The sequence below is a fragment of the Rhinoderma darwinii genome, chromosome 2, assembly GCF_050947455.1.
Source record: "Rhinoderma darwinii isolate aRhiDar2 chromosome 2, aRhiDar2.hap1, whole genome shotgun sequence".
In the NCBI taxonomy this organism is placed as follows: Eukaryota; Metazoa; Chordata; class Amphibia; order Anura; family Rhinodermatidae; genus Rhinoderma; species Rhinoderma darwinii.
In genome coordinates, this window is record NC_134688.1 from 77,869,094 (window position 1) to 77,895,805 (window position 26,712).

Consider the following 26,712-nt stretch of genomic DNA (forward strand, 5'->3'; position numbering starts at 1 on the left):
TGTAGGGCATTCAGGCGGACAAAAATTACGGATATTGTTGCGCTCACTACTATGGTAGCATGGCGCTAGTACAGGGGACATTGTTGTCTACTGTAGCAAATTTTTCGGCACGGTCCTGAATTTACAGAGAGAGTCCCGAAAGATTACCACAGGGAGGGGGGGTGTGGTGCTTTCTCCGGAGAGGTGTCTGTGTCATCATCTACAGGGGGGCTGTGTGCCATCGTCTACAGGGGGCTGTGTGCCATCGTCTGCAAGGGGGCTGTGTGCCATCATCTACATGGGGCGGTGTGCCATCATCTACAGGGGGGCTGTGTGCCATCATCTACAGGGGGGCTGTGTGCCATCATCTACAGGGGGGCTGTGTGACATCATCTACAGGGAGGCTGTGAGCCATCATCTACAGGGGGTCTGTGTGCCATCATCTACAGGGGGTCTGTGTGGCATCATATACAGGGGGTCCGTGTGCCATCATCTACAGGGGGGCTGTGTGGCATCATCTACAGGGGGGCTGTGAAACAATCATGACAATGACCTTTGTTTGGGTGTTTTCAGGGGGTTGGGACAAAAGAAGCCAGACAAATGAAATTCATCAGTTTTTTTAACGGCCATGAAAAACGGATGCAAAATGGATGTCAAACGGCCATTAAAAACGGACAGACGGACTGGAAGTGTATAAAAATTTGCAGACACAATGATGCAAAACGGCCATGAAAAACTGACAGTTGATCAGTTTTTAATGGCCATTTTTTTTCACTGTCGTGTGAATGTAGCCTAAGTTCTGGATCGTCTCCATTTTAATGGATAAAGTTACCGGACAATTATCCGCCCACCGAGAGTTTATTGGACACATGGACGGCCTGGTGAGCAGATGAACTTCTTGTTTCTTTGTTTGGAGTCATGTACAGATATAGCAATCCTTATCCTGACTCTGATAACTTGCTGCAGCGTGATAATTTATCACTTAAGTCACTAAAAACTATTGAAAAAGTGAAATTAAAGTTTCTTGACACTGTGTATTCAATGTATTTAACCCCTTCGAGCTCAGCAACGTAATATTCCGTGGCGCTGACCGCCCCGTTCGCGCTCAGCGACGGAATATTATGTCGCAGGGTAAATGCATCGCCATTTTCCACCGGCGCGTGCACGAGCTTTGACAGCTGCTGTTTCCGACAGCAGGCTATCACAGCTCAATACGCCGGGACCTATTGCGATGGTCCCGCCTCCACAATCGCCACTATTGGTCAGTCAGTGAGTAACTGTCCAATAGTGGCGATCGGTCTCTTCACTTCCTCTCCCTGACATCACATCCTGCCGCACCCGCCCTGAGATGGAGATAGCGAGGCGTTCAGAGCGGTTGTGAGTAGAGGGAGAGAAGAAAAAGAGTGAAAAAAAGAAAAGAAAAGAAAACTTTTTTCTGCTTCCCACCTCCCCAATCCACTACCCAGTCCTTTACCCTTCCTCCTTGTGTTCCCCCCACATTTTTGGTCAGTGATCTCCTATCACTGACCACTTCTTAGTCTTCAGGACCAATTTCTTGGTCCCTGGGGATTATTTTTTTCTTTATAAAACATATAAAATAAAAATATATATAAAAAAAAAAAAAAAACGAAAAAAAAAACCTGTTAATTTAGACAATTTATCTAGTTAGTTTAGTATTAGTGTTAGTTAGTGTCAGGGAACCGTCAAAAAGCATAGTTAGGTATAGCGTCAGGAATCCATCACCATAGTTGGATCTAGCGTTAGGGGTCCATCACAGTAGTTAGGTTTAGCGTCAGGGAAGCTCGGAATAATCTAGATAGGTTTAGTGTCAGGCACCCGTCACCGTAGTTAGGTTTAGTGTTAGGGAAGCTCAGAATAATCTAGTTAGGTTTAGTGTCAGAGAATAGTCGCCGTAGTTAGATTTAGTCTCAGGGAAGTTCAAATAAAATCTAGTTAGGTTTAGTGTTAGGAACCGTCGCCCTTGTTAGGTTTAGTCTCAGGGAAGCCCACTCGTTCTATAAAAACACCAATTTTTTGAGCTGGTTTAGGTAGCAGCCTATTGCTCCTAGTTAGGAAAGCAATCAAACATGTCCCAACGGACATTTAGTGCCGAAGAGGCATATTCATTTCTTGCCTCCGACACAGAGTCGTCGGATGGTGAGACTCTGTTTTATTTATCCACCTCCTCATCCAGTGATGAAGAAGAGGAACCTCCTAGGAGATGCCCCTTGACCACCAGTGCAGTTGAAGCCCCCGAGCGAAATGACCCCGCCGCAGTTCAAGCCCCCATTTGGACCCCCACACCAGACATTTATGAGCCCAAAATCCCAGAGTTAAAATTTAATACGGCAGGGCTCAGTGAAATGGGCTTTTTCAAGTTCTTCTTCACTGATGATTTTATAGATCTTATGGTCTCCCAGACAAATTTATATGTCCAACAGTATATTACTAAGAACCCTACATCATTTTATGCCCAATCCTACAGGTGGACCCCTGTAGATGTAGCAGAGTTGGGCAAGTTCTGGGGACTTCACTTGAACATGGGGCTTCTGAAAAAGCCATCCATTAGGACCTACTGGAGCATGGACATCTTATACCATACCCCCAATGTACCGTATGGCCATGTCCAGGATGCATTATGAGGCAATATTTCGCTTCTTAAATTATAAGGATAATGAGCAGTGCCCACCCCGAGATGACCCCAGTTTTGACCGTTTGTACAAACTGAGACCCCTATTAGACCATTTCAGTGCTCGGTTTTCCCAAGCATACACCCCCGAGAAGTGTATTTCTATTGATGAGTCCCTGGTACATTTTAAAGGGAGGCTTCAATTCCGCCAGTACCTGCCGAGTAAGAGGGCAAGGTATGGCGTAAAGATGTATAAGCTGTGCGAGAGTGCATCAGGGTATACCTACAAATTTAGGCTGTATGAAGGGAAGGACAGCAGTATTCAGCCCCCAGAATGCCCCCCCCCCCCCTTACTGGGAATTAATGCAAAAATTGTGTGGGATTTGGTGCACCCACTGCTGGACCAGGGTTACCACCTCTACTTAGATAATTTTTATACCATCGTCCCACTCTTCAAGTGCCTCGCTTCCAGAAGTCCTGCGGCATGCGGCATGCGGCACTGCTAGAAAAAATCTGAGAGGCCTTCCTAAGATTCTGCTTGGGCAAACACTCAGAAGGGGTGAGAGCAGGGCACAATCTAGCAGCAACATATTGTGTGTCAAGTACAAGAGAGATGTCCTTGTATTAACAACAATACATGGCCACACCAGTACCCATGTACCTGTATGAGGTACCAGTATAGAGACCCCCAAACCAGACTGCATCCTGGACTACAATAGGTACATGGGAGGGGTTGACTTGTCAGATCAAGTCCTGAAGCCCTACAGCGCCATGCGGAAATCGAGGGTGTGGTATAAGAAGCTGGCCGTGCACATCATACAGATGGCATTGTACAATGCGTATGTGCTACGTCGATGTGCAGGCCAGAGGGGAACTTTCCTGGAATTTCAAGAGGTGATTATCAAGAACCTAATCTTTAGGACCAAGAATAGGGAGCATCCAGTACTTCCGGAAGCGAGGCCACACGCATCGTACCAGGGCAACACTTTCCAGGAGAAGTTCCCCAAACTGGCAAGAAGGGAAAAAGTCAAAAGAGGTGCAGAGTCTGCTCAAAGAGGGGGATAAGGAGGTAAACAATATACGAATGCGACACGTGTCCCGAAAAACCAGGGCTCTGTATGAAAGATTGTTTTCGAATTTATCATACATCCCTTAATTTTTAATTTACCCTGATACACTCCGCACAGCTTATGCCCCTCATCTTTCCCTTCTGAGCCCTGCCGTGTGCCCAGGCAGCTAATAACAGCCACATGTAGGGTATTGCCGTACCCGGGAGAACCCACATTACATCTTATGGTGTGTATATCTCCAGTGGCACATGCTGGGCACACTATATTGGGCACGGACATGCCATATTTATATAGAAAATTGCAAATCTCACTCTGCCCCATCTGCTGCGCATTATCTTTTACACAGTACCTGTGGGGTCAAAAGGCTCACTACACCTCTAGATGAATGTCTTAAGGGGTGTAGTTTTTAAAATGGGGTCACTTCTCAGTGTTTCCAACTGTACTGGTACCTCAGGGGCTTCTGCATACATGACTTAGCACCAGAAAAACTCCAGTAGGCCAAATGGTGGTCCTTTCCTTCTGAGCCCTCCCATGGGCCCAAACGGCAGTTTATCACCACAAATGGGGTATTGCCGCACCAAGGACAAATTGGGCAACAAAATGGGGTATTTTGTTTCCTGTGAAAATAAGAAATTTTGATAAAAAATGACATCTTATTGTTCTACACACAGGTATCCAGGCTACCAGGACTACTATTATGGGTAAGGCTATCTGAGTTATTAATGTTGGGAGTATTTTACTCTAGAAAACACCCTTTGGACACTTCTGTCCTTAACAAAACAGCTCACACTCAAACAACTAACGTTATATACGATAGCACACTGCCCTATTCATATGTCCTTAATATAAGGACTTTAAACACACCATACACTTGGTTTTCCTACTTACCTGTGTTCATATCATATAGAGTCTCTCCACTCATGTACCTTTTTAACATGTATGTTTTTATATGTATTTAATAAAATTTGTTATTCTTTTCATATATACTTGGCTCTATACTCTGTTTCTTGTGTGTGTATAGGGTTTAAGTAGAGTATAACAGAGAGAGTTCCCAGCATTATCATTCCCTTACCCCCCTACAACATTACGAATTATATTCACTTGGGACTGGTGTTGTTTTATTACATTTCTTTTGATTCTCTTGATTTTTTTTGCTGTTTTTGACATTCCATTATGTTCTGCATAAAGCTTAGTGTCAGCTGTACTGTGACTTCTTTATCATAACGGAGCCATACCAGGCCCTTATACACCCTATATGCTTCCCCAATAGAATCCATAAAACATAAAAGGGCCGAGCAGTGCTCCGGGGTCTTTTCGCAAATCACTCTAGCTAGAATCGAAATGAAAACGTTCACCATATTAACCTATTGGTAAACATTTGCGGAATCAGGAGATAACGCCTTTTCTCCTCCTCCTTCTTTTATGCTCTAACCCCTCTTCCCCTGATCCAGATAGAACTTCTCCTATTTGTTTCCTGACCTCCTGCTTAAGATGGGCACCGATCCCTCGAAGCAGACATACACAGCCAAGTTATCCCTGTTTACCTAATTAGGTGTCTCAGTCTGGACTGAGACCGCAACCACCTCATAACTCACCGGAAGAGGGTTAACAAGGGAAAATGTTTTACAGGACCGCCCACGCGAAAACCTGGGATGGACCCGCACCCTTCACCAGGGAACCGCCCACCATGTTCAGCAGGCACACCACTGAGTCCCTCAGGCATCTGCACACGCCTCCTGCTGTGTTACCCCACAGCCCCTAGCGGCAGGGGGCAAACCTGACCTAAACAATAATGGCACCAAGCACCAATAGTGATGCTTTTGAAAAATATCAAAAAACGTTATTAAATATAGAGGACAAATGAATAAAAAGTGTCACACAATAGATATAGCAACATCTCCGGAGTGAAATACACAGGGTGAACACATGCCCATAACAATACGGATACATCTTATTTATAAAGTGTATAGTGCTAAGCAATATATGAAATAAGGATATATATACCATATATAATATAAATTGTCTTTACAATACTGCAGGATGGACAAGGACATGGACAAGAAGCTAAATACAAGTAGTGATGGTCCTAGGATAGGTGCAACACATGTTCAAAAGAGTACAGCATATGAAATAACATGCCTCAATATATACCCATCTATATGACACAACCGGGATGGCGCCAACCACGACGCACGTTTCGGCACAGCCTTCATCTGGGGGTGACATCATCTCCTAACAGGTATAATAAAATAATATATATATTATATAATATATTATTATATTATATTATATAATATAAATTTCGGTATAATAATGATACAACAGTAAACTGGAGATGACCGTCCAACACTGCGAATTTAACCCCTTAATGACAATACGCCTTTTCACGGTGGTCATTAAAGGGGTTCTCTGGAAAAAACTTTATGGTCTCATGTTTACTTGATAAAGTGGTTCTCTTTCCACTAAACGCGTTGTACCTCAAGAGACCCTCTATCTCTCTTTTTTATGTATGTTTTATTATGATCTATTGTTTTAGACAATTAATTATATATATATTTTTTCTCAAAAAAGTATTGTGCCTGTATGGTGTCTCTTTTTTACAGTGGATCCCACCTGGTTCCCACTGTTTTTATCTACCTGCTCTTACTGAAGATGTCCTCAAAACTGGCTTAATGAGATGGTAGATCGGAGAGTGACTGAGGCAGTGGAGGCAAAACAGGGCGGACCTGTTGCAGGCAGCGGCTAAGGCATCTTGGCCCCCATTGGGGGACCTCTCCAGAACTCCAGTGAAGGACCTGGGCGTGTAGACGAAGCCAAGGCAGACCCAGCAGAACCGGGTTGATGGCTTTAGGCAGGACGAGGAAGTTGATCTGTTCTGAGTGAAGGACTCCGATTTGTAACGTAAGTGGTTTCATGATAGCCACAATAGGATCGGGCAATGGTAGTCCATTTACAGAAGCAACAGCAAGGGATCTCTCTAGAAGAACTGTGGGTAGATGTAGTCGGTCTACTAAATCCTGCTGGATGAAATCTGCAGCTGCCCTGGAGTCAAAATAGGCAGAGGAGAAGTGTGATGTCTCTCCCGAGATGATGGTCACAGGAATAGATAATTTGGAAGAGGTTTTGATGTTTGGCATCATCCCACCTAGAGTTGCCTCTCTAGGAACTGGAGTTTCCCGGCTTTTGTGGACATTGGCGCACGAAAGGGCCTTTAAGGCCGCAATACAAACACAGACCTGAAGAGCGTCAGCGCTGTTTCTCCTGCTCGGACAACTTGACTCTGTCTACCTGCATTGGTTCCTCAGGTAGAGCAACAAGAGGGGGCAGTAGTGGTCTCTGGAACGATGGTGCTAATCTGTGAAAACGTCTCTCCACCGAACCTCCTCATCGCGTTCCTGGATCCTCATGTTGACCCGGGTAGCCAACAGGATATGGGCATCCAAGGTAGGTGGGAGGTCGCGGGCTGCCAGCTCGTCCATGGTGTGTGAGGACAGTCCATGCCATAGGTCGCCACCAATGCTTCATTGTTCCATGACAACTCTGCTGCCAGGGTACGGAAGGAGATGGCATACTCTCCTGCTGTGGACCCCCTTGCTTGAGGGTTAGCAGAGTGGCTGCTGCTAAGGATGTTCGACCCGGCTTCTTGAACACGTCACAAAAAGTCTGTAAGAACAGGGCTAAGTCCGAAAATTTGGGCCCCTGTCATTCCAGGATGGGGTTCGCCCATGCGAGGGACTTGCCAGCGAGGAGGGAAATAATGAACGCTACCTTGGCCTCATCAGAGGAGAAATGGTGAGCACGCAGTCATAGCGAGGAAAAAGAGGCAGTGCAACTGTGGATCCGGAAAACAGACAGTAGGAGTATTAGGCAGTGGATCGGCAGCAGTCTCTGGGGAAGGAACAGGGAGTTGATCCAGTCGGGCGATGATGGAGTTTACAGCCACGACGAGTTGTTCCTGACGTGCATATAGACACAATATATACTATTGGGGTCCACCCCTTAGTAATTGCTGACGTGCATATAGGTCACGCATATCCGTCTGTATGACCTGAACTGTGGTCTTAGGCTGGCCAGCGGGTTCCATGGCCTGAGCGTACTGTCACAATCTAGGGAACATATGTAGCTGACTTTAGCTTGACTAATAACGCATTAAATACACAGTGGAAAGATCCCTTATCTTGACCTTTTCAATGACTTCTCAATGGTTATTTTTGTGTGATATCACGCTGCAACAAGTTATCAGAGTCAAGTTAAAGATGGCTACATCCGTATGTGGACCCACTAGGCCGTGGGCTCCGGCTCAGATAGGGCTAGGTGTGGCAGGTTGTGCCAGTGGAAGCGGATGGCACCAGGAATGGTAGATGACACACAGACGTGGCATATCCGGCCGGCGGTACCACACGACTCTGATAAAAGGCAGGCACAGTTAGGAAACAGCAAGGGATACAGGAAATAGGATGCAGGGAACGGGAACTCTGGGATTAAGCAGGAAAATACTAAGGGACCCTTTGCAATACAAACATGGGAAAAGTACAAACAACGCTCAAGCAAGGAGTGGAAGGGCAGAGACCTTTTTATAATCCAGGGTGCACTGGGGTAGGATAGAAAACTTTTAGGAAGTGCGCACGCTGGCCCTTTAAGGCACTCCTCGCACAATCCAGGAAGGGAAGGCCGCGCCAGCCGTGGTCTCTGGGGAGTTGGCCAGGAAGTTGCGGTCGTGGCCGTTCATCACAGGGGGAGCGACAGAGGTCCGCAGTCATAACACTGAGATTTTTTTGGGTGTTGTATATATGTACTGAGCAGTGGCGTAACTACCGCCGTAGCAGCCGTAGCGGCTGCTACGGGGCCCGCGGCATGAGGGGGCCCGTGTCGCCCGCCGGCACGGGCCTCCACCATGGCCAGAGGCTTCGCTGGCAGCCGCTATGGCTGCTACAGCGGGACGCCACTGAACAGTACGGCAGAGCAGGGAGGTATCTCCCCGCTCTGCCATTAACTGGTTCCCGACCGCTGGCTGTATTTTTACGGCCAGCGGTCAGGGTCCTTAAAACCCGAGCCATAGACTTTTTACGACTCCGGTTTTAACTTACTGCCCGCGCGATCGGGCTGCTGAATATCGGGTCTCCGGCTGTCAGTGACTGCCGGGGACCCTGAGGAGAGGATAGAAGCAGCTTTCGCTGCCAGCGATCACACATGTATCCCCTATCCTGTGGATAGGGGATACATGTATTTTGTAGGACACACTGTAGGTCGCATTTTTTTGGGAGGGGGGACGCTGTATGGCGTTCCCTACAGGGGGGGGAGACGCTGTATGGCGTTCCCTACAGGGGGGGGCTGTATGGTGTTCCCTACAGGGGGGGGGCTGTATGGCGTTCCCTACAGGGGGGGGGGGCTCTATGGCGTTCTCTACAGGGGGGGATGTATGGCGTTCCCTACAGGGGGGGCTGTATGGCGTTCTCTACAGGGGGGGCTGTATGGAGTTCTCTACAGGGGGGGCTGTATGGCGTTCTCTGCAGGGGGACTGTATGGCGTTCTCTACAGGAGGGCTGTATGGCGTTCTCTACAGGGAGGGCTGTATGGTGTTAGCACTGTCCAATAAATATAAAGAAAACAGAAGAAAATACGGTCCAGCAATCCTCATGACAATGTGATGACTTTATTAGAAAAACATTTTATAAACCACACGGCATGTTGAAGTGATGATACAAGACTGCTTACGCGCTTCGAAAGCCAACTACATTCTTCGCAAATGTACGCCATCTCCTCCAAACAGTCAATTACATCAGAAGTCCAGTTCCTTGTGCTGCATGACTCGTGGACGCCCTATCCGTGGCGATATCCGTGTCCTTTCCACTGCTTCTCACTTGAGTCCTGTAGGCACAAAAAACATTCTGCAAGTATCCATTGTCATCCGTGCCTGTAGATTCTGCTTTAATGATGCAACTCACTCAACTCCTTGTCTATTTCATCGTTTACTGATGCCTCTTTTAGATGCGACAGATGTATTTTTTTTATACTTACCAGCCTGCTTCACAGGCACCATCCCTTATTGGCACCTGATCAATAAGGGGGTCCTTGCTCCACCACCATTACACTGCAATACTAAACAAAATCTTCCATAGACATCACAAAAACTAGACAAGCCTTTCCTCCCTTATGTTTCCCAACATTTCCTGGGACAAGTGTGTGTAGGTAGAAATCAACAAACATGTTTCCTGGCCCCAAACTTTACCCCCTCTTTCCAGTAAAGGATTGGCTTTCGGTATCACGCCTCCTCGCTTTTACCTTTTTACTTTATCCTGCGTAAACATTTTTTTCAGCATCTTAAACGTCTTGCCCATTAGCCCATCTATTCCCAACATTAGACCACTTATTATCATCTGACAGATCAGAATCAGACTCAACCAGCTACTGTTGCCTTCTTCTGCTTCTCTTTACATCCAGATGTGCTGCTCCTGTAATTCCAAACATTGTGCCAGTACCCCGTGTTCTAAACATTTTGGCAACCTCAAGGTGTCCCTCTCCCATGTTGAGATTATGAGGCCCTACTGGGATATTGCTGCCTTCATCGACGCTGGATCCCTGCGCAAGGATCCTGGCACTTGGCCCATCATCGTGCCATGTTCCCTCAAATTTTTGCTAGAATGATACCATTGAGGATACCTGCCTTGCTTCCTTGATGCCATTTGCTCCAAACAATCCAGTACACCCCAAGTCCAGGTCCTTGTGCTGCATGACTTGTGGGGGCTCTATACGTGGCAATATCCTGGCACCTTCCATTGCTTTCCGCTTGAGTGCTGTAAATATAAAAACATTCTGCCAGTGTCCATTATCACCTATGCCTGCAGATTATGACTGTGTAATGAAACTCACTTAAGTCCTTGTCTATTGCATCCAGGCCTTGACACATCACAAATGTTCTTGGCAGACCAAAGCTGTCTAAAATCCCCCTACACTCCCTCACCCAATTACCTTACACATACGTTCAGTCCCAAACCGAGCCATGTGGCCAGCATTTTGGACAAAGATACCCCTAACTTACATTATGCCTATTCCTACCAACTATCCAAGGTTCCCCACTGCTACGCCTTTCTTGGCATTTTGCCCGCTCATTACTTTTTCAATGTACAGAGCTACTGGTGGATACTGTATATAGTAACTAATGATGGACATACCGCATATAGATGAAATATTACTTCAGAGAGTCCCCCTGGCAGCAGGCAGCCGATCTCAAGAAATTCTGGAACAAAAAGTATAAACTGTGAAGATATTATGACGTGCGCTTAGTATGGTTCATCATATCAACAAATATATGATCTGCCTATTGATAACCTTGGAGAATTTGTTCCCACAGTCTTGTCATGTGTCTATAGGAACATTCTGGATGACATCACATTATAGAATTTCTATAGGTTGTTATTTGCTATAATACTTACATATATCCAGTGGATCTTCCAGCATGTCGGCTGTCACTGGTGCCACATATTCAGATGTTATAAATGTCTGTAAAATACATAATGGGTTTAATGCACATACATAAAATAACCCCATATCTATAATGAATAATAATATATTTACTTTCACACATTTCATTTTCTATCACAGGGCGAGTCCAATGCCCCTCTGCCACACAAATAACACCAGCAGTATAATGGCACATAACAGTTGGAGGACCCTGGTATAGATTTTGTATCAGGGACCAGGAGCTTATTGTTATTCTTCTATATAATCTTATCCTTAATGGAAAACTGCAAATTTGTCTTTTGTGGAGTCTTTTGGACTGGAGTAGAGAGAGTAAAAAATGGTAAATTGGATTTCTGGATTCAACAGACAAAATAATTATTAAAGGGGTTTTCTGACAGTTTCATAAACCTTAGTCTAAGCCGCATATGGCTAAAAATAACAAATTGTCCCTACTCATTTTTTAAATTCCCTGTGGCTCCTGCGCTGGTGGTTCTGTTGTCTTTAGTTGCTAGGCCACAGCGGTCATGTCCGTGTGGATGGCATGTCACGTGGCAGCTATTGTGTCACATCCAGGGCCGGCCTTAGGTTTATTGGTGACATGTGCAGTATCTGTGACGTCCTCCCCCTTATGATGCACCATGTAGTGTCCAAATAATTTAATCATACAGTGCCCAAATAACATCACCCAGTCAATAAACTAGGGATTGTATCTTTCTGTTTTTTTATATTATAGGTTTGGGCCCTAAATGCCGGATCGGCAGTGTAAGTTGAGGGTGCCCAGGCCATCTATGGTGGTAGTGCCCTCCTCAGTATTGACCAGTAATACACACTATGTGATCATTTAGAGATGCAGTTAATAAAATACACTGACCTTGGACTCTCCTACTGAATACATCCGACTGAATGTAGAACGTTATGTGATGTGAGGTGGAGGGCTCTGCTTAATCTTTGATCTGCCCTCCTGGGACGTGTGGTTATCATTAACTCTTATGAGGAATTAATTCTAGGAGAAAGAAAGACAATGTATTAGGACAAATCTCAATCAATGGCAACATTTCTATCTAGAACAGAGTCCAGTCCCCAACCAGTGTAAAATTACCAAAGGGGTAATACATAGGATGACCGGCTGGGGTCCAGGGATTTGGGGTAGCCCACAGCTCTGGGGCTCCATACGCCCCTGAAATTGGACAAACAATAACGGCGCAGGGAGGAAGCGAAATGTCTGACCCAGTTGGTCGTCTATTAGGTGAGTATAATTTTTTATTTTATAGGAGCAAAGGGGGCACACTATTAATATGGGGGATAAAAGGACTGAGTCAGGGCTTAGAAAAGGGGGCTTCATTACTGTGGGGACATACAAAAGGGGCATTCTGACCCAGGACATACAAAAAGTGTCATTCTAACTGTGGAGGGTATTGGTGGATACTGCATATAGTAACTAATAAGAGACGCACCTTGCATAGATGAAATGTTGCTTCAGAGAGTCCCCCTGGCAGCAGGCAGCTGATCTTAAGGTGTTCTGGAAAAAACAATAATTGTGTAGTTTTATTTCTCCAGACAGATGTGTGCTCAGTATAGACCACCCAACAATGAAGGAAATGTACATTAGGGCTCATGTACACAGCAACTTCATGTGGACGGACCTGTATGGTGGCGCATAGACTGCAGTACTGGTAATGTAGACACTCTGTGTGCGCTGTGTGCTCCCCCATAAGCCAAATGTGTATTAGGAAATTACATAAATAACAAGTCCCTTATATATTACTAATACCATAATATCTTCTTTATGGAGCATTTCTATAATAATAATAATATAAAGCTGCAGCAAAATTCCCAGCGTTTACTTTTGCTACATGTGGATGAGTTTTTGAGACTGTAACTATTCACCTGTAACACTCGTGAATTTTGCCGCGCAGCAAATCTGCAGCGTCTGAATTCAGCTTTATGGCGTAGAATATAGTACTCAAATACTGCAATCATACAGTGTCCAAATAACACTGCCAGACAAGTATTGTCTGCCACACTGTAATGTAATCCATTATCAAGGAATTGTATCTGCATCCTGAGCAGTGCCCTTTACTTTTTTTACATGAAGAGTGGGATTGAGTGTTCAAGCAATGGGTGCCCCAGACATCAAGACCAGTGGCGCCCCATTCATTAGTGACAGGTGATGCACCCAGTGTAACCGCACAGGTCGCACACCCCTAAGACAGGCCCTGGATGAACAACATTGGGGAATTTGTTCCCACAGTCTTGTCATGTGTCTCTATAGGAACATTCTGGATGACATCAGATTATAGAATTTCTATAGGTTGTCATTTGCTATAATACTTACATATATACAGTGTATGTCCTAGCATGTCGGCTGTCACTGGTGCCACATATTCAGATGTCATAAATGTCTGTAAAATACATAATGGAATAAACATAAAATAACCCCATATCTAGAATGAATAATAATATATTTACTTTCACACCTTTCATTTTCTATCACAGGACGAGTCAGACATTGAAAACATTTTGTAATGTTAGTGTAAACCCAGGGAACATAACTATAGGGGTGAAGAGGTTGCAGTCACACCCAGGCCCAGGTGTCCATGACTGACATTAGGGGGGGTCACAATGTGGGCAATTTACAAATGCCAATCCCCAATGCCCCCATCTCCTAGAGGAATCCCGATTTTCGCTGCTAGAAACGCGATGTCAGTGAGAGAAGCACCCAGGCAGAAAGGCAGCTGCTGATTTGCCCGGCCGCTTCTAAAACACAAGCAATGGAAGGGAGCCAGCGCAGCGCCCCGTTCCACCTGCTGGAGGGATGCGCCCTATGTAATGGCACAGGTCGCACACCCCTAAGGCCGGCCCTGGCTACTGCTGAGCCTTATTAGGATAATATACGGTAGCTTTTTAAGACTATTTAATTAAATTAAATTAGACATCATATTGAAAACGACTGAGAAGTCACATTCCACATTACTGACAGCTGCAATTCTCAGACAATGGTAAGGGTATGTTCACACACTTAACTAAAAAACGTCTCTAAAATACAGAGCTCTTTTCAAGGGAAAACAGCCTCTGATTTTCAGCCATTTTTTAAACCACAAACGTTTTTTAAGGCATTTTTACCAACGTTCTTGGAGCTGTTTTTCTATTGAGACAATGAAAAACGCCTCCAAAAACGGCCGAAGGAGTGAAATGCACTTCTTTTTACAGGGTGTTTTTTATGCGCCGCTTTATCAAACGCCCACGTAAAATGCACCATCGGAAAAAAAAACAGTTTTTCCCATTGAAATCAATGGGCAGATGTTTGGAGGCGTCCAGCCTCCGTATTTTCGGCTGTTTTTCGGGGTGTTTACGGCCAGGAAAACCGCTGAAAATAGGCTGTGTGAACATACTCTGTTGTACTGAGTTGTAACTTTAATGAGAAAATATGAAACATTGAAATCTGAATGTAAAATGTTCAGTTGTTACTTGCATTAATAGAAACATTTTACTGGAACTTGAACTGTTTGTCTAAAAAAAAAAAAACAACCCCCGACAATCACCAGAAAAAAATCCTTCTACAATCATATAGTTGTGGTGAGTTGTTGGTGTGGTTAGAAATTGCTGCAGTAATGTCCAATATATATTTCATGTGTCCAGTAACATGTAGAATTAATGATAAAATGCTGCATCTTACCTGTCAATCACACAGTCTATCACAGTCCCGGTCCAGACGTCATTGGCAGAAATTGTAAAAAATATGTAATCCAGCTGCACAGAGAACCTAATGGCTAGTACTGTCTATGACATCATCAGTGATATCATAAGCGGCTGCAGTATCTGTTACATCATCTAATTATCTCCTACTGCCTGGATAGACTGTCTGTGCATACACTGGATATAGGCGTTACATGGGACTGCTGTTTATAAACATGGAAGAAAGATACATGTGTGGTTATAGGGGCTACGACTAAGAACATGTAATGTATGAAACATGTAATCTGTTACTAGATGGATTTTATACTGTAATACAGATGTAGCCATCTTTAACTTGACTCTGATAACTTGTTGCAGCGTGATACTTTCTTGATCCCGCAGCACTCCGTGTTTCAAGTGTGCGTGAGTAGGCTTCCACACCAATGTGTAAAAAATGGGAACTCAGCACTCCAAGGTATTATGCAATAAGTGATATTTGATTTCACATATAGCGAAACGTAGTAATCCAAAAATAATGGCGCCATTACCCAACAGCGACCGAGGTCACAAGCGCCGCATATCCGTGTCTAAAGAAGGTTGAATGTATAGACCGAAACGTTAAAAACCTATTTTTGGATTACTACTTTTCGCTATATGTGAAATAAAATATCATTTGTTGCAGCGTGATATCACACAACAAAAGCCATTGAAAAAGTCAAGATAAGGGATTGTTTATTTAATGCGTTAAAAGTGAAGGTAAAGACGGCAACATCTGAACTAATAAAGGATACATTTTATTGAATTTCGTTTTAGGCTAAATTCACACAACAGTAAAAAACGTCCGCTTTCAGAACAATGATGTTCTATGGGTATATTCACACGGCCTTTTTTTAACCACCCGTGAATATTGGCCGTCAAAAAATAGAACATGTCCTATTTTTGGCCGCTTTCACGGCCAGACGGCCCCCATAGAAGTCAATGGATCATTTTTTAACGGCCGTCAATACATGTAACAGCCGTTAAAAACGGTTCTGTGATTTGGGGATTCAAGAGCCAAGGGAACTATTGGCTCCCTTGCTGGTAATCGGCGGCACAATGACACATACTCACCGATGCAGCGCCGTCCTCTACAGGTGTGGTCTCTAGTCTCATGGGTTCTGCGAAGGTGACGAGATGACGTCCTCGCGTCGCCTTCGCAGAACCAGTGAGACTAGAGATCACTCGTGACGTAGACGGTCATGCATCGGTGAGTATGTAGGGCATTCAGGCGGACAAAAATTACGGATATTGTTGCGCTCACTACTATGGTAGCAAGGCGCTAGTACAGGGGACATTGTTGTCTACTGTAGCAAATTTTTCGGCACGGTCCTGAATTTACAGAGAGAGTCCCGAAAGATTACCACAGGGAGGGGGGGTGTGGTGCTTTCTCCGGAGAGGTGTCTGTGTCATCATCTACAGGGGGGCTGTGTGCCATCGTCTACAGGGGGCTGTGTGCCATCGTCTGCAAGGGGGCTGTGTGCCATCATCTACATGGGGCGGTGTGCCATCATCTACAGGGGGGCTGTGTGCCATCATCTACAGGGGGGCTGTGTGCCATCATCTACAGGGGGGCTGTGTGACATCATCTACAGGGAGGCTGTGAGCCATCATCTACAGGGGGTCTGTGTGCCATCATCTACAGGGGGTCTGTGTGCCATCATCTACAGGGGGTCTGTGTGCCATCATCTACAGGGGGTCTGTGTTTCATCATCTACAGGGGGTCTGTGTGGCATCATATACAGGGGGTCCGTGTGCCATCATCTACAGGGGGGCTGTGTGGCATCATCTACAGGGGGGCTGTGAAACAATCATGACAATGACCTTTGTTTGGGTGTTTTCAGGGGGTTGGGACAAAAGAAGCCAGACAAATGAAATTCATCAGTTTTTTTAACGGCCATGAAAAACGGATGCAAAATGGATGTCAAACGGCCATTAAAAACGGACAGACGGACTGGAAGTGTATAAAAATTTGCAGACACAATGATGCAAAACGGCCATGAAAAACTGACAGTTGATCAGTTTTTAATGGCCATTTTTTTTCACTGTCGTGTGAATGTAGCCTAAGTTCTGGATCGTCTCCATTTTAATGGATAAAGTTACCGGACAATTATCCGCCCACCGAGAGTTTATTGGACACATGGACGGCCTGGTGAGCAGATGAACTTCTTGTTTCTTTGTTTGGGGTCATGTACAGATATAGCAATCCTTATCCTGACTCTGATAACTTGCTGCAGCGTGATAATTTATCACTTAAGTCACTAAAAACTATTGAAAAAGTGAAATTAAAGTTTCTTGACACTGTGTATTCAATGTATTTAACCCCTTCGAGCTCAGCAACGTAATATTCCGTGGCGCTGACCGCCCCGTTCGCGCTCAGCGACGGAATATTATGTCGCAGGGTAAATGCATCGCCATTTTCCACCGGCGCGTGCACGAGCTTTGACAGCTGCTGTTTCCGACAGCAGGCTATCACAGCTCAATACGCCGGGACCTATTGCGATGGTCCCACCTCCACAATCGCCACTATTGGTCAGTCAGTGAGTAACTGTCCAATAGTGGCGATCGGTCTCTTCACTTCCTCTCCCTGACATCACATCCTGCCGCACCCGCCCTGAGATGGAGATAGCGAGGCGTTCAGAGCGGTTGTGAGTAGAGGGAGAGAAGAAAAAGAGTGAAAAAAAGAAAACTTTTTTCTGCTTCCCACCTCCCCAATCCACTACCCAGTCCTTTACCCTTCCTCCTTGTGTTCCCCCCACATTTTTGGTCAGTGATCTCCTATCACTGACCACTTCTTAGTCTTCAGGACCAATTTCTTGGTCCCTGGGGATTATTTTTTTCTTTATAAAACATATAAAATAAAAATATATATAAAAAAAAAAAAAAAACGAAAAAAAAAACCTGTTAATTTAGACAATTTATCTAGTTAGTTTAGTATTAGTGTTAGTTAGTGTCAGGGAACCGTCAAAAAGCATAGTTAGGTATAGCGTCAGGAATCCATCACCATAGTTGGATCTAGCGTTAGGGGTCCATCACAGTAGTTAGGTTTAGCGTCAGGGAAGCTCGGAATAATCTAGATAGGTTTAGTGTCAGGCACCCGTCACCGTAGTTAGGTTTAGTGTTAGGGAAGCTCAGAATAATCTAGTTAGGTTTAGTGTCAGAGAATAGTCGCCGTAGTTAGATTTAGTCTCAGGGAAGTTCAAATAAAATCTAGTTAGGTTTAGTGTTAGGAATCGTCGCCCTTGTTAGGTTTAGTCTCAGGGAAGCCCACTCGTTCTATAAAAACACCAATTTTTTGAGCTGGTTTAGGTAGCAGCCTATTGCTCCTAGTTAGGAAAGCAATCAAACATGTCCCAACGGACATTTAGTGCCGAAGAGGCATATTCATTTCTTGCCTCCGACACAGAGTCGTCGGATGGTGAGACTCTGTTTTATTTATCCACCTCCTCATCCAGTGATGAAGAAGAGGAACCTCCTAGGAGATGCCCCTTGACCACCAGTGCAGTTGAAGCCCCCGAGCGAAATGACCCCGCCGCAGTTCAAGCCCCCATTTGGACCCCCACACCAGACATTTATGAGCCCAAAATTCCAGAGTTAAAATTTAATACGGCAGGGCTCAGTGAAATGGGCTTTTTCAAGTTCTTCTTCACTGATGATTTTATAGATCTTATGGTCTCCCAGACAAATTTATATGTCCAACAGTATATTACTAAGAACCCTACATCATTTTATGCCCAATCCTACAGGTGGACCCCTGTAGATGTAGCAGAGTTGGGCAAGTTCTGGGGACTTCACTTGAACATGGGGCTTCTGAAAAAGCCATCCATTAGGACCTACTGGAGCATGGACATCTTATACCATACCCCCAATGTACCGTATGGCCATGTCCAGGATGCATTATGAGGCAATATTTCGCTTCTTAAATTATAAGGATAATGAGCAGTGCCCACCCCGAGATGACCCCAGTTTTGACCGTTTGTACAAACTGAGACCCCTATTAGACCATTTCAGTGCTCGGTTTTCCCAAGCATACACCCCCGAGAAGTGTATTTCTATTGATGAGTCCCTGGTACATTTTAAAGGGAGGCTTCAATTCCGCCAGTACCTGCCGAGTAAGAGGGCAAGGTATGGCGTAAAGATGTATAAGCTGTGCGAGAGTGCATCAGGGTATACCTACAAATTTAGGCTGTATGAAGGGAAGGACAGCAGTATTCAGCCCCCAGAATGCCCCCCCCCCCTTACTGGGAATTAATGCAAAAATTGTGTGGGATTTGGTGCACCCACTGCTGGACCAGGGTTACCACCTCTACTTGGATAATTTTTATACCATCGTCCCACTCTTCAAGTGCCTCGCTTCCAGAAGTCCTGCGGCATGCGGCATGCGGCACTGCTAGAAAAAATCTGAGAGGCCTTCCTAAGATTCTGCTTGGGCAAACACTCAGAAGGGGTGAGAGCAGGGCACAATCTAGCAGGAACATATTGTGTGTCAAGTACAAGAGAGATGTCCTTGTATTAACAACAATACATGGCCACACCAGTACCCATGTACCTGTATGAGGTACCAGTATAGAGACCCCCAAACCAGACTGCATCCTGGACTACAATAGGTACATGGGAGGGGTTGACTTGTCAGATCAAGTCCTGAAGCCCTACAGCGCCATGCGGAAATCGAGGGTGTGGTATAAGAAGCTGGCCGTGCACATCATACAGATGGCATTGTGCAATGCGTATGTGCTACGTCGATGTGCAGGCCAGAGGGGAACTTTCCTGGAATTTCAAGAGGTGATTATCAAGAACCTAATCTTTAGGACCAAGAATAGGGAGCATCCAGTACTTCCGGAAGCGAGGCCACACGCATCGTACCAGGGCAACACTTTCCAGGAGAAGTTCCCCAAACTGGCAAGAAGGGAAAAAGTCAAAAGAGGTGCAGAGTCTGCTCAAAGAGGGGGATAAGGAGGTAAACAATATACGAATGCGACACGTGTCCCGAAAAACCAGGGCTCTGTATGAAAGATTGTTTTCGAATTTATCATACATCCCTTAATTTTTAATTTACCCTGATACACTCCGCACAGCTTATGCCCCTCATCTTTCCCTTCTGAGCCCTGCCGTGTGCCCAGGCAGCTAATAACAGCCACATGTAGGGTATTGCCGTACCCGGGAGAACCCACATTACATCTTATGGTGTGTATATCTCCAGTGGCACATGCTGGGCACACTATATTGGGCACGGACATGCCATATTTATATAGAAAATTGCAAATCTCACTCTGCCCCATCTGCTGCGCATTATCTTTTACACAGTACCTGTGGGGTCAAAAGGCTCACTACACCTCTAGATGAATGTCTTAAGGGGTGTAGTTTTTAAAATGGGGTCACTTCTCAGTGTTTCCAACTGTACTGGTACCTCAGGGGCTTCTGCATACATGACTTAGCACCAGAAAAACTCCAGTAGGCCAAATGGTGGTCCTTTCCTTCTGAGCCCTCCCATGGGCCCAAACGGCAGTTTATCACCACAAATGGGGTATTGCCGCACCAAGGACAAATTGGGCAACAAAATGGGGTATTTTGTTTCCTGTGAAAATAAGAAATTTTGATAAAAAATTACATCTTATTGTTCTACACACAGGTATCCAGGCTACCAGGACTACTATTATGGGTAAGGCTATCTGAGTTATTAATGTTGGGAGTATTTTACTCTAGAAAACACCCTTTGGACACTTCTGTCCTTAACAAAACAGCTCACACTCAAACAACTAACGTTATATACGATAGCACACTGCCCTATTCATATGTCCTTAATATAAGGACTTTAAACACACCATACACTTGGTTTTCCTACTTACCTGTGTTCATATCATATAGAGTCTCTCCACTCATGTACCTTTTTAACATGTATGTTTTTATATGTATTTAATAAAATTTGTTATTCTTTTCATATATACTTGGCTCTATACTCTGTTTCTTGTGTGTGTATAGGGTTTAAGTAGAGTATAACAGAGAGAGTTCCCAGCATTATCATTCCCTTACCCCCCTACAACATTACGAATTATATTCACTTGGGACTGGTGTTGTTTTATTATATTTCTTTTGATTCTCTTGATTTTTTTTGCTGTTTTTGACATTCCATTATGTTCTGCATAAAGCTTAGTGTCAGCTGTACTGTGACTTCTTTATCATAACGGAGCCATACCAGGCCCTTATACACCCTATATGCTTCCCCAATAGAATCCATAAAACATAAAAGGGCCGAGCAGTGCTCCGGGGTCTTTTCGCAAATCACTCTAGCTAGAATCGAAATGAAAACGTTCACCATATTAACCTATTGGTAAACATTTGCGGAATCAGGAGATAACGCCTTTTCTCCTCCTCCTTCTTTTATGCTCTAACCCCTCTTCCCCTGATCCAGATAGAACTTCTCCTATTTGTTTCCTGACCTCCTGCTTAAGATGGGCACCGATCCCTCGAAGCAGACATACACAGCCAAGTTATCCCTGTTTACCTAATTAGGTGTCTCAGTCTGGACTGAGACCGCAACCACCTCATAACTCACCGGAAGAGGGTTAACAAGGGAAAATGTTTTACAGGACCGCCCACGCGAAAACCTGGGATGGACCCGCACCCTTCACCAGGGAACCGCCCACCATGTTCAGCAGGCACACCACTGAGTCCCTCAGGCATCTGCACACGCCTCCTGCTGTGTTACCCCACAGCCCCTAGCGGCAGGGGGCAAACCTGACCTAAACAATAATGGCACCAAGCACCAATAGTGATGCTTTTGAAAAATATCAAAAAACGTTATTAAATATAGAGGACAAATGAATAAAAAGTGTCACACAATAGATATAGCAACATCTCCGGAGTGAAATACACAGGGTGAACACATGCCCATAACAATATGGATACATCTTATTTATAAAGTGTATAGTGCTAAGCAATATATGAAATAAGGATATATATACCATATATAATATAAATTGTCTTTACAATACTGCAGGATGGACAAGGACATGGACAAGAAGCTAAATACAAGTAGTGATGGTCCTAGGATAGGTGCAACACATGTTCAAAAGAGTACAGCATATGAAATAACATGCCTCAATATATACCCATCTATATGACACAACCGGGATGGCGCCAACCACGACGCACGTTTCGGCACAGCCTTCATCTGGGGGTGACATCATCTCCTAACAGGTATAATATAATAATATATATATTATATAATATATTATTATATTATATTATATAATATAAATTTCGGTATAATAATGATACAACAGTAAACTGGAGATGACCGTCCAACACTGCGAATTTAACCCCTTAATGACAATACGCCTTTTCACGGTGGTCATTAAAGGGGTTCTCTGGAAAAAACTTTATGGTCTCATGTTTACTTGATAAAGTGGTTCTCTTTCCACTAAACGCGTTGTACCTCAAGAGACCCTCTATCTCTCTTTTTTATGTATGTTTTATTATGATCTATTGTTTTAGACAATTAATTATATATATATTTTTTCTCAAAAAAGTATTGCGCCTGTATGGTGTCTCTTTTTTACAGTGGATCCCACCTGGTTCCCACTGTTTTTATCTACCTGCTCTTACTGAAGATGTCCTCAAAACTGGCTTAATGAGATGGTAGATCGGAGAGTGACTGAGGCAGTGGAGGCAAAACAGGGCGGACCTGTTGCAGGCAGCGGCTAAGGCATCTTGGCCCCCATTGGGGGACCTCTCCAGAACTCCAGTGAAGGACCTGGGCGTGTAGACGAAGCCAAGGCAGACCCAGCAGAACCGGGTTGATGGCTTTAGGCAGGACGAGGAAGTTGATCTGTTCTGAGTGAAGGACTCCGATTTGTAACGTAAGTGGTTTCATGATAGCCACAATAGGATCGGGCAATGGTAGTCCATTTACAGAAGCAACAGCAAGGGATCTCTCTAGAAGAACTGTGGGTAGATGTAGTCGGTCTACTAAATCCTGCTGGATGAAATCTGCAGCTGCCCTGGAGTCAAAATAGGCAGAGGAGAAGTGTGATGTCTCTCCCGAGATGATGGTCACAGGAATAGATAATTTGGAAGAGGTTTTGATGTTTGGCATCATCCCACCTAGAGTTGCCTCTCTAGGAACTGGAGTTTCCCGGCTTTTGTGGACATTGGCGCACGAAAGGGCCTTTAAGGCCGCAATACAAACACAGACCTGAAGAGCGTCAGCGCTGTTTCTCCTGCTCGGACAACTTGACTCTGTCTACCTGCATTGGTTCCTCAGGTAGAGCAACAAGAGGGGGCAGTAGTGGTCTCTGGAACGATGGTGCTAATCTGTGAAAACGTCTCTCCACCGAACCTCCTCATCGCGTTCCTGGATCCTCATGTTGACCCGGGTAGCCAACAGGATATGGGCATCCAAGGTAGGTGGGAGGTCGCGGGCTGCCAGCTCGTCCATGGTGTGTGAGGACAGTCCATGCCATAGGTCGCCACCAATGCTTCATTGTTCCATGACAACTCTGCTGCCAGGGTACGGAAGGAGATGGCATACTCTCCTGCTGTGGACCCCCTTGCTTGAGGGTTAGCAGAGTGGCTGCTGCTAAGGATGTTCGACCCGGCTTCTTGAACACGTCACAAAAAGTCTGTAAGAACAGGGCTAAGTCCGAAAATTTGGGCCCCTGTCATTCCAGGATGGGGTTCGCCCATGCGAGGGACTTGCCAGCGAGGAGGGAAATAATGAACGCTACCTTGGCCTCATCAGAGGAGAAATGGTGAGCACGCAGTCATAGCGAGGAAAAAGAGGCAGTGCAACTGTGGATCCGGAAAACAGATAGTAGGAGTATTAGGCAGTGGATCGGCAGCAGTCTCTGGGGAAGGAACAGGGAGTTGATCCAGTCGGGCGATGATGGAGTTTACAGCCACGACGAGTTGTTCCTGACGTGCATATAGACACAATATATACTATTGGGGTCCACCCCTTAGTAATTGCTGACGTGCATATAGGTCACGCATATCCGTCTGTATGACCTGAACTGTGGTCTTAGGCTGGCCAGCGGGTTCCATGGCCTGAGCGTACTGTCACAATCTAGGGAACATATGTAGCTGACTTTAGCTTGACTAATAACGCATTAAATACACAGTGGAAAGATCCCTTATCTTGACCTTTTCAATGACTTCTCAATGGTTATTTTTGTGTGATATCACGCTGCAACAAGTTATCAGAGTCAAGTTAAAGATGGCTACATCCGTATGTGGACCCACTAGGCCGTGGGCTCCGGCTCAGATAGGGCTAGGTGTGGCAGGTTGTGCCAGTGGAAGCGGATGGCACCAGGAATGGTAGATGACACACAGACGTGGCATATCCGGCCGGCGGTACCACACGACTCTGATAAAAGGCAGGCACAGTTAGGAAACAGCAAGGGATACAGGAAATAGGATGCAGGGAACGGGAACTCTGGGATTAAGCAGGAAAATACTAAGGGACCCTTTGCAATACAAACATGGGAAAAGTACAAACAACGCTCAAGCAAGGAGTGGAAGGGCAGAGACCTTTTTATAATCCAGGGTGCACTGGGGTAGGATAGAAAACTTTTAGGAAGTGCGCACGCTGGCCCTTTAAGGCACTCCTCGCACAATCCAGGAAGGGAAGGCCGCGCCAGCCGTGGTCTCTGGGGAGTTGGCCAGGAAGTTGCGGTCGTGGTCGTTCATCACAGGGGGAGCGACAGAGGTCCGCAGTCATAACACTGAGATTTTTTTGGGTGTTGTATATATGTACTGAGCAGTGGCGTAACTACCGCCGTAGCAGCCGTAGCGGCTGCTACGGGGCCCGCGGCATGAGGGGGCCCGTGTCGCCCGCCGGCACGGGCCTCCACCATGGCCGGAGGCTCCGCTGGCAGCCGCTATGGCTGCTACAGCGGGACGCCACTGAACAGTACGGCAGAGCAGGGAGGTATCTCCCCGCTCTGCCATTAACTGGTTCCCGACCGCTGGCTGTATTTTTACGGCCAGCGGTCAGGGTCCTTAAAACCCGAACCATAGACTTTTTACGACTCCGGTTTTAACTTACTGCCCGCGCGATCGGGCTGCTGAATATCGGGTCTCCGGCTGTCAGTGACTGCCGGGGACCCTGAGGAGAGGATAGAAGCAGCTTTCGCTGCCAGCGATCACACATGTATCCCCTATCCTGTGGATAGGGGATACATGTATTTTGTAGGACACACTGTAGGTCGCATTTTTTTGGGAGGGGGGACGCTGTATGGCGTTCCCTACAGGGGGGGGAGACGCTGTATGGCGTTCCCTACAGGGGGGAGCTGTATGGTGTTCCCTACAGGGGGGGGCTGTATGGCGTTCCCTACAGGGGGGGGGGCTCTATGGCGTTCTCTACAGGGGGGGATGTATGGCGTTCCCTACAGGGGGGGCTGTATGGCGTTCTCTACAGGGGGGGCTGTATGGAGTTCTCTACAGGGGGGGCTGTATGGCGTTCTCTGCAGGGGGACTGTATGGCGTTCTCTACAGGAGGGCTGTATGGCGTTCTCTACAGGGAGGGCTGTATGGTGTTAGCACTGTCCAATAAATATAAAGTAAACAGAAGAAAATACGGTCCAGCAATCCTCATGACAATGTGATGACTTTATTAGAAAAACATTTTATAAACCACACGGCATGTTGAAGTGATGATACAAGACTGCTTACGCGCTTCGAAAGCCAACTACATTCTTCGCAAATGTACGCCATCTCCTCCAAACAGTCAATTACATCAGAAGTCCAGTTCCTTGTGCTGCATGACTCGTGGACGCCCTATCCGTGGCGATATCCGTGTCCTTTCCACTGCTTCTCACTTGAGTCCTGTAGGCACAAAAAACATTCTGCAAGTATCCATTGTCATCCGTGCCTGTAGATTCTGCTTTAATGATGCAACTCACTCAACTCCTTGTCTATTTCATCGTTTACTGATGCCTCTTTTAGATGCGACAGATGTATTTTTTTTATACTTACCAGCCTGCTTCACAGGCACCATCCCTTATTGGCACCTGATCAATAAGGGGGTCCTTGCTCCACCACCATTACACTGCAATACTAAACAAAATCTTCCATAGACATCACAAAAACTAGACAAGCCTTTCCTCCCTTATGTTTCCCAACATTTCCTGGGACAAGTGTGTGTAGGTAGAAATCAACAAACATGTTTCCTGGCCCCAAACTTTACCCCCTCTTTCCAGTAAAGGATTGGCTTTCGGTATCACGCCTCCTCGCTTTTACCTTTTTACTTTATCCTGCGTAAACATTTTTTTCAGCATCTTAAACGTCTTGCCCATTAGCCCATCTATTCCCAACATTAGACCACTTATTATCATCTGACAGATCAGAATCAGACTCAACCAGCTACTGTTGCCTTCTTCTGCTTCTCTTTACATCCAGATGCGCTGCTCCTGTAATTCCAAACATTGTGCCAGTACCCCGTGTTCTAAACATTTTGGCAACCTCAAGGTGTCCCTCTCCCATGTTGAGATTATGAGGCCTTACTGGGATATTGCTGCCTTCATCGACGCTGGATCCCTGCGCAAGGATCCTGGCACTTGGCCCATCATCGTGCCATGTTCCCTCAAATTTTTGCTAGAATGATACCATTGAGGATACCTGCCTTGCTTCCTTGATGCCATTTGCTCCAAACAATCCAGTACACCCCAAGTCCAGGTCCTTGTGCTGCATGACTTGTGGGGGCTCTATACGTGGCAATATCCTGGCACCTTCCATTGCTTTCCGCTTGAGTGCTGTAAATATAAAAACATTCTGCCAGTGTCCATTATCACCTATGCCTGCAGATTATGACTGTGTAATGAAACTCACTTAAGTCCTTGTCTATTGCATCCAGGCCTTGACACA

General features: G+C 45.5%; 1 long non-coding RNA gene across 1 annotated transcript; it reads right to left on the reverse strand.

The window, feature by feature from the left end:
* Positions 1-10,584: 10,584 nt before the first annotated feature.
* Positions 10,585-14,862, reverse strand: LOC142740646 (uncharacterized). Its single transcript, XR_012880833.1, has 6 exons — positions 14,816-14,862; positions 13,475-13,541; positions 12,594-12,658; positions 12,011-12,142; positions 11,112-11,178; positions 10,585-10,915 (listed from the first exon to the last, which is right to left on the reverse strand). It is a non-coding gene; the product is annotated as an uncharacterized LOC142740646 (long non-coding RNA).
* Between the last annotated feature and the right edge of the window lie 11,850 nt (positions 14,863-26,712).